Below are 8,728 nucleotides of genomic sequence, written 5' to 3' on the forward strand. Positions count from 1 at the left end.
CACAAGGCCAGTACAGAGAGGCTCATGGAAAAGGTGTGCGATGCAGGTCAATGTCAGAGGGTCCTGGGCCACAGGGCAGGCTGGGGAGACTGGGGAGACCGTGTCACACTTCAGACAACCCTTGGGGTTTTCTCTACCTGGCCCAGTCTAGGGCTAATTGTAAGATTTTGCCGACAGAGCCAGGTACCTGGGTGCAAACCTTTGTCCACAGAACATGAGGGGTCACCCACGTGCCGCCCTCCACACAGGACCATTGGCTCAGCAAGTGGTCTCCAGTCGCAGCCACCCACCGGCTAAGGCCTAGCCCAGGCAGTTCCACAGCCCCATAGCAGAGGTGGGTCTGCCCCCACAGGTGGCCCATCTCTAGGCGGCGAGCAAGACCAGTCACATTTGAGTTTACAGCCCCAGGCCCAGCGCCGAGGCTGCACACTGTGGGTAACTCGTACAGACAGGCCTCTTCCCCCCAGGCCTCTGCCCAGGGGCATTTCCTGTCACTGTGCACGGGCCTGGGTCTCTCGGGGCCTCTTTTAAGTAAAAGTTCTTTGCACCCTGACCCCAGCCATGGACACACACGGATAGTGGGTCCTGCCAGTCTGTCCTCTCCAGGCCTGTCCTAGCAACCCCTGCCATTGATGGGGGCCACCCTGAGCCCGGGTCCCAGCACCTGCCCTGTCCCAGGGACCCCACACCAGGCCCTCCCTCCATGTTAGCAAGAAGCCCTACCTTCATGTTTCCTAGTGGACTTCCGTTCTTCATTCATTCACTCAGTCACACTGATTGAGTTCACGTGCTGGAAATGATGCTCACAGGTATGAGAAGTCCACCACGACCAGCACGGAGTCCTCACCCACCAGGAACGGGCGGGTGCGGAAGTGTGAGAGGAACCTACTTTTAATCAGAATAAGAGAGAAATTTAGTCTTGTGTTCATATTCACCTGCATTCAGTGTCATGCTCACCTGCATTCAAGGGCAGATGGGAAAGTTGCCTGTCCTGTGTTGAGGCAAGAAAAGGTCTAAGCATCGCCCCAGAAGTTGACCTCTGAGCTCACGGCATCCCAGAGACCTAAAGCATCACAGATGAGGAGCATTCTTGTGAAATCAATTCCTTAGTTATCCCTGAGTTGGACAAGAATCCTCCCCCGGCTCCTGTGATAGCTCCCTGTTCTGTAAATTAGCAGCTGGATGTTTGTGGCCCCATCACTTGCCTTTGGGCCCAAGGCCACCCCTTGGCTGATAAGTGATGGTGCGAGGAGTGAAGGTTTCTCCCCTGCCCTATCCCAGGCCCTCTGGCTGTGGCCCCACACACACCCAACCGCTGCCACCATTACCAGAGACGCACTGCCACCCCGCCCTCGTCTGGTCTCCGTAGCCCTTGTGGGAAGGTCCAAGCTGTGCGTCTCCCCTTCCCTCTGCAGAAGAGGATGGGAGCATCCTACTGGACACCTCACCATTCTCAGGTGAGCAGGGACTGTGTCCTTTCTGAAACCACTTCCTGTGCTGCCAGAATAAAAGTTCAAAAGCAGTATCAATTCCCAACTCCTTCCTTTGGGAGGGATGGGTCCCGGCTTCTTCGTCCTGTTGTGGTTCTGAGAAGCACCAGCACACCCTGCGGGCCTAGAGAGGCAGAGCCCTGTGGGCCAGCAGAGACTCTAGGACGTCAGCCTGCCCACCTTGGCCAGGTGTCACACACATGTGTACACCCATTTCCTTGTCTGTGAAATGGGAATGTGTCATGCAGGAGCTGATGTGATGCTGTACTCACTGTGTGTGTGTGTTCGCTCAGGCTGCCAGCTGCAAAGTGCCACAGCCAGAGGGGCTTAAACATTCATCCTTTCCCCGTCCTGGAGGCCGAAGCCCAAGGTCTAGGCATGGGCAGGCAGGGTCCTCCTGAGGCCTCTCTGCGTGTGTGTGGACGGCCGTGATCTCCCTGGGTCCTCACGGGGTCGGCCCTCCATGTGTGTCTGTGTCCTGATCCCCTCTCCATATAAGGACCCCCATAACATGGGATCAGGGCCTCCCAGGTGACCTCATATTACCTTAATCACCTCTGTAAAGGCCCCATTTCCAGATACAATCATATTCTGAGGTCTGGGGGTCAGGTGTCAACATATGACCTTCAGGGACATGGCACAGCATGTGACTGTGTCCTGGGCACCATTCAAGCACTCCCTATCCTGGCCTTGAACCCCGGCCCCTCCCCCAGCCCTGTTAGGGTGAACCTGTGGCAGTAGCAAAGGCCCTGGACAGCTGACCCCCTCTGACCTCTTCTCACCGAATTCCTGGACCGGACCCCTACACCTGTTCACTCTCCTCCCACTGAGAGGGGCCAGTCCTGAACCCACCACCTGGCCTTTCCCACAGCATCCCAAGCACATTCACCATCCTAACGACCTCGTCGCTTTGTGCCCTGAGATGTTTCCTCTAATCCCCCATACCTTCCCTGCCCCTGGACTGGATGCTCCAATGTGGTTACACCTGCTGGCCTTGGGACCCACATGAATAATTGTGACCCCAGCTGGAGCTCAGAATTCCAATCCCCTAACAGTGGCTGCTTTCGACCCCCACCTACCAGTACCTGGTGTGTGCCTTCCACCCCCGGCGCCCTGTAGGCCTGGCGCAGCTCGAGGCTCAGCCCCGATGGTTGATAAAATGGGCATCGTTTCCCGCTGCGCCCTGCATTTCTCTTCCTATTGGTCTGGGTCTTTTGCTGGCATCATGGGGAGGACCCTGGTGACACAGGCCGTGTGGCAGCCTCAGCTGTGTCTGGAGTGGCCACCAAAGCAGCAGATCCCGCAAAGCTTTGGGGTGTGGGTTGTAAAGAGAGCATTCTGGGAAATGGAATGTTCCAGAGCAGAGAGGTGATGAGCAAGGCCGCGGAGGGGAGCTGGGCCAGGGGCCACATCACTGTCCTCACAATCTACTGCCACATGCTGTAGACATTGTCAAGGCCCCTTGGAGGCTGCAAGTGGGCAGGGTAGGGGACCAGCTGGGCTGCAGGGGGATCACAACAGGGTGAGGAGCACAGGCCCTGGTTTCTGCATGCTCGGTGCTGCCTCATCTGCCTTATCTATTTCCCAGATGTCGGGATGTCTATGGTCTGTGTTTGCTGAGCATCACCCCTGGTGCCCTACACCTTTACCTGGCTGTATCCTGAAAACCAGCCTGTGCTCCTGGGGGCCTGTTTATGGTGAAACTGAGGCTCTGGGAGGTTGTGTGACATCCCCGCCCCTGACTCCAGCAGTGCCACCCCAGGGACTCAGCCTACAGTGGGCCACCGAGGACTGTCTTGCTGGCAACATGGGCCGCCAAGGTCCCCTCACTCAGCACACTCAAATTCCTCCCTCCCATAGTCTGCCATGTGCTTGAACCTTCACCACCCCAGCCTGGAGCTCTGAGGTCGCAGATGGTGACAACACCCTTGTTCTTTTTTTTTTTTTTTTTAATTTTTTTTTCAATTTTTTCAATTTTTTTTTTTTTTATGGTAGTCACAGAGAGAGAGAGAGAGAGAGGCAGAGACATAGGCAGAGGGAGAAGCAGGCTCCATGCACCGGGAGCCCAATGTGGGATTCGATCCCGGGTTTCCAGGATCGCGCCCTGGGCCAAAGGCAGGCGCCAAACCGCTGTGCCACCCAGGGATCCCCAACACCCTTGTTCTGCTCCAAGAGTTGTCATTCCCCAAAGGCGTGCAACCACCAGTGTGCCCCCCACAGTGTCTCAGGCCCATCGTAGTGAGTTCTGGGGGCAGAGCTGGGGCTGGGAGTGTGGGTTCTGGGCTCCCAGGTCACCGCTCTTGCACTGGCCGCCCTCCTGGCACGCAGCGCTCGGCGCGAGATGTGCCTGATGCTGCGCTGTTCTGCCCGCCCCTGCGGTCAAAGTACTTAAGATAACCAAGGGCTCTGGGGGCGCCGTGCGTGGGCAGGCTTTTTCTTTTTCTATTTTATTTTTTTATTTTTATTTATTTTTTAATTTTTTCTTATTGGAGTTCAATTTGCCAACATATAGCATAACACCCAGTGCTCATCCCATCAAGTGCCCCCCTCAGTGCCCGTCACCCAGTCACCCCAACCCCCCACCCACTTCCCCTTCCACTACCCCTAGTTCGTTTCCCAGAGTTAGGAGTCTTTATGTTCTGTCTCCCTTTCTGATATTTCCCACTCACTTTTTCTCCTTTCCCCTTTATTCCCTTTCACTATTTTTTATATTCCCCAAATGAATGAGACCATATAATGTTTGTCCTTCTCCGATTGACTTATTTCACTCAGCATAATACCCTCCAGTTCCATCCACGTGGAAGCAAATGGTGGGTATTTGTCGTTCCTAATGGCTGAGTAATATTCCACTGTGAGAGATATATATATATATATCTCACATCTTTATCCACTCATCTTTTGATGGACATCGAGGCTCCTTCCACAGTTTGACTCCTTTAATATTTTTCAACAAAAAAATACATTTATTATTTAAAAGGTTTCTTTCATGAAAAGAGAAGGAAAATAACACTATGAACTACAAAAAGAAGTTCTGGCATTCATCTCTGAAGAATGAGGTGAAAGGCTTTTGTATCACCCTGGGAGCAGACCATCCGAAAGCTCTCTGCATTTTTGTGACAGTGTGGCACAGCACATACCAAGAATATGTGGCTCTGGTCCTACTGGAAACCCAAGTAGCTGACCAGGTCCACACAAAATGCTCTAGGCAAGAGGATCAAACAGAACTGGAGGGCAACAGGAAACTGCTTCTGAGAAGGGCCAGCATGGGACAGCCTTGCCACCCAGACACTGGAGTGTAGAATAGTCCCTTAGACTCTTGGTCCTGCGTTAGAAGAAGATGCCCAATGGTTTGTGCTCAGTGTGTTACACAAATGTCTGTGCTGAAGAAAAGCTTTGACCTTTCCCAGGACAATCTGACCCACAAATTCTCATTGGTGTGGCTAAAGACCAGAAGTATCTGTGATGTCAGCCCATGAGGGAAGCTGGCTGAAATTTCTGTACTGCAAATCCTGTTCATTCTGGAGAAAACAGCCAGGGTGAGCACCTCAAACAGAACCTCTGACCACAGAAGAAAAGCAATATGCTGTTCAGGATGGCTTCCAAGAAGAGCATGGAGGTCTGCAGCAGCAGGCAATAGGAGGACACAGGGCAGATCAGAAGGTCATGTCCACACTAATACCAAGTGGCATCTTTCAATGGCAGAGGTTTCCCTTTATACCAAAAAATAATCGAATTCCTTCATTTCCAAAGTAAAGAAAAGGCATCACCACTTCCACTACTAGATGGGCTGTTGGTGATGGCAGCAGGAGAGCTTTCTACAGAAATATGAGGAGTTCCAGCAGGAATAGTAAGCATAATACCAACCATTCAGAAAGAACAGGATTTCCAAAGGGATGGAAATAGCCCTTTACCTCTGAAATATCACCTAGCACTGTCATCTTTGCTGTAATTACCCCTCTTAAATTCAAACATGTTTTTCTATGTCACTGACTGTTATTTCTAGAAATTCAACAAAATAATAGAATTAAGGAAAGAAAATAAAAAATACACTTCATAGAACTTTAACAGTCAGACAACTAGTAGGGCAATTTACACATCAAATCATATCTGCCTTGATTTGGTCATTATTGTAGCTGGTACTATTGAAAATTTTCCCTAATGGACAAAGCTCCAATATTTTATTTGTGGATAACAAACATGATTAAATCTACATCTGTATATTCCCAAAGAGATCACACAGAATAAATCCCTATATGCATAAATGTAAATATAAGTTTGTCGATATCTATTTTTTTTCTTCTTTATTTGTTATGATCTAATGTTCAGGTAAATATTTAAGTGCCTCATGTTAGCTACAAATATGGGTTCATTTTGTGGAACAATGTTCTATATATATAACACCTCTATAAAAATATCTCCTAGGAGTGCCTGGGTGGCTCAGTCCATTGAGTGTCTGACTCTTGGTTTCAGTTCAAGTCATGATTTGGCTGTTGTAGGACAGAGCCTCACAGGTTCCACACTCAGTGCAGAGACTGCCTCAGGTTCTTGCTTTCCCTCTCTCTATCCTCTGCCTCTTCAAAATCACAGGTGTGCAGGCGCTCTCTCTCTCTCAAATAAATAAAATCTTTTTAAAAATTTCTTCTAAAATTGAGGAAAATTGAAAATCAAGGAGCCACAAACTCCACATACACAGAATGGACTTCTGTCTCTGCCTTTCAAATGACTCTCACTTCAGGACTCCACATTCAGTGGAAGTCTCCACCATAAACTAATCTCATCACTTCAGAGATGAGTGTTCACTACCAAACCTCTTTCTTGCCAAAGGCACCAGATTACCATGACTAAGGAAAGAAAAATTTGCCTTCTACAGACGCCAATTCTATGGAATTCATGTCATTTAAATTGTTACAATCACCTGATGTTGTTTAAGAATTAGCTCAAATGTAACTTGTGTATTCCACTACCCATTCCAGTTCAATCCGTCCATGTCTACCTGAAAGTGTTTGTACATGCTCATCTCCCAAGCTCCTATGACGTCATACTTCACCTGAGTGACTGCCACCACTCTAGTATGGAAAGGAAAAATTATAGCTGGGTCCCCAAACCTGTACTCACCGACTGAATTTCCCCTCCAGCACAATTTTCTTCAGTTTCAGTGATTACCTGCCACATGCTGATCCATTTTCATGCTGCTTTTCCTATGATTCCATGCCTATGTCACTTCTGGGAAATGTAGTGTGACAAATTTATGTCACATACTCAAAGACTTCTCTATAATATCAGATTGTTTCAGGTCCTAGTGTTTATACTTGCATCATTTCTGGACTCCTCCACTGACCCAACTTCAACCACATAAGTATTTAAAAGATAATTATATAATGTGACATTATAATCTCTATTATAATTTATTGTTAACATTGAAGGAGATGATCAAGATATTTTCTAGTTGAAGCACTTCAATCACATGAGTATTTATAAGATAATTATATAATGTGACATTACAATCACTATTATAACTTATTGTTAACATTGAAGGTGATGCTCAAAATGTTTTGTTAGCATCTCATCATTGTACTCAGGACCCTGAGAGGATAAGTGAATTACCAACATTAGGAATTCCTAAAATTTACATATTTCTCTTAACATGAGGGGATTTTATGTTCTTTACCCAGGCAAAACAGACCAGATATCCTGGGGTCACGACTCATGAGCAAAAAGGGGCTGACAGTTGGGAAACACAGACTGATCACTAAACTGGTGTTCATTACGTACCAGTTGAGATTATCAAACAGACTCAAAACAATCTGAAAGATAGAGGACAGAGTGTTAAAATAGATGAAGGTGCTCACCAGGAGAAGGATGGTTTTGGTGGCTGTAGATTCAGGTGATGATGTGGAGGAGACATTGGTCCTGAGAATGTGTTGGACATTCTGCCTGTGCCTATACAGGATGAAGACCATGGAGCTGCTGGCAGAGAGCATGAGCCCCAAAAACAGGACATCAGGGAATGACAACAATGCTACATTCTTTTTTTTTTTTTTTTAAATTTTATTTATTTATGATAGTCACAGAGAGAGAGAGAGAGAGAGGCAGAGACACAGGCAGAGGGAGAAGCAGGCTCCATGCACCGGGAGCCCGACGTGGGATTCGACCCCGGGTCTCCAGGATCGCGCCCTGGGCCAAAGGCAGGCGCCAAACCGCTGCGCCACCCAGGGATCCCAACAATGCTACATTCAATACGTTTCTGATTTTGTCACGAAGAACACTTGAACAGTATCCAAAATTTTTTCTACTTGTGATATTTTTGTTGTTCAAAGTGATAGTCAAAAACATAGGTATCGGTATATTTACCAGTATCTGCAAGACCCAGCACATGACAATGGAAGGGACAATGCACTTGAAAGCTTTCCCTTTAAGCACTGCCCACCTGGAGTTCCTGGGGCTGATGATGATGACCTGGAAGACACTCAAGAGGCAGGTGGTGCCAGTGGACACTCCCCTGCCTACCCCACGAATATAGAGAAAAAATTTGCATCTAAAATCACTGAGGATATGATATAACACAAAAGATGGCATCATGTTGTGTATTCCAAATGAGAACAGGACCATAATGTTGGCTACAATCAGATTCTTGATGATCAAATCTGTGGACTTTGGCCTACACCCAGTGAAATAAAGGAAGAGATAATGGTTAAGAAGAGAGAAGTTCCCCAGGATTCCAACCACAGTCTGCATTAAGAAGATCAGTCCTACTGCCAGATCCCTGGTGGCCATCCTGGCAGATCTCAGTGACTGGTATTTGTCTTCTGGGCTATAGGATACTGCATGAGAATATAAGGAAGGGGCAACATGAATCATATTAACTGAAATCCAATATTTTCCACTTACCAATATTTCCTACTCTGAAATAATACTTAAAGTTCTTCTGTCAGTTAAGGTCTTCCAAGAGATTCATAGACAACCATTATCACATACTTCCAATGTATGACTCACTGGTATAATGGCCCCCATGTGGTAACTTCTTATTTCTCACAGACGGGAGGCAGTGACCATTGCATTCTTTAAGGTGAGAACAACAGAGGCACACAAAGGAGATGCACTGTGGCTGAATTCATTCACTAATTAGGGGCAGAGTGGGGATTGGAATCTGGCAGGTTTGGTAACAAAGTTAGCACATTTAATCCTTAATACACAAAAATGCTACTGAGCTGTGGTTCTTGAAATAAACCAGCTGTCAA

General features: G+C 47.8%; 2 pseudogenes; both read right to left on the reverse strand.

The window, feature by feature from the left end:
• Positions 1 to 803: 803 nt before the first annotated feature.
• LOC144310654 (transmembrane protein 216 pseudogene) lies at positions 804 to 5,254 on the reverse strand (annotated as a pseudogene).
• Positions 5,255 to 7,116: 1,862 nt separating this feature from the next.
• On the reverse strand, positions 7,117 to 8,264 carry LOC144310700 (vomeronasal type-1 receptor 4-like; annotated as a pseudogene).
• Between the last annotated feature and the right edge of the window lie 464 nt (positions 8,265 to 8,728).

Source organism: Canis aureus, chromosome 1 (genome assembly GCF_053574225.1).
Source record: "Canis aureus isolate CA01 chromosome 1, VMU_Caureus_v.1.0, whole genome shotgun sequence".
Classification (NCBI taxonomy): Eukaryota; Metazoa; Chordata; class Mammalia; order Carnivora; family Canidae; genus Canis; species Canis aureus.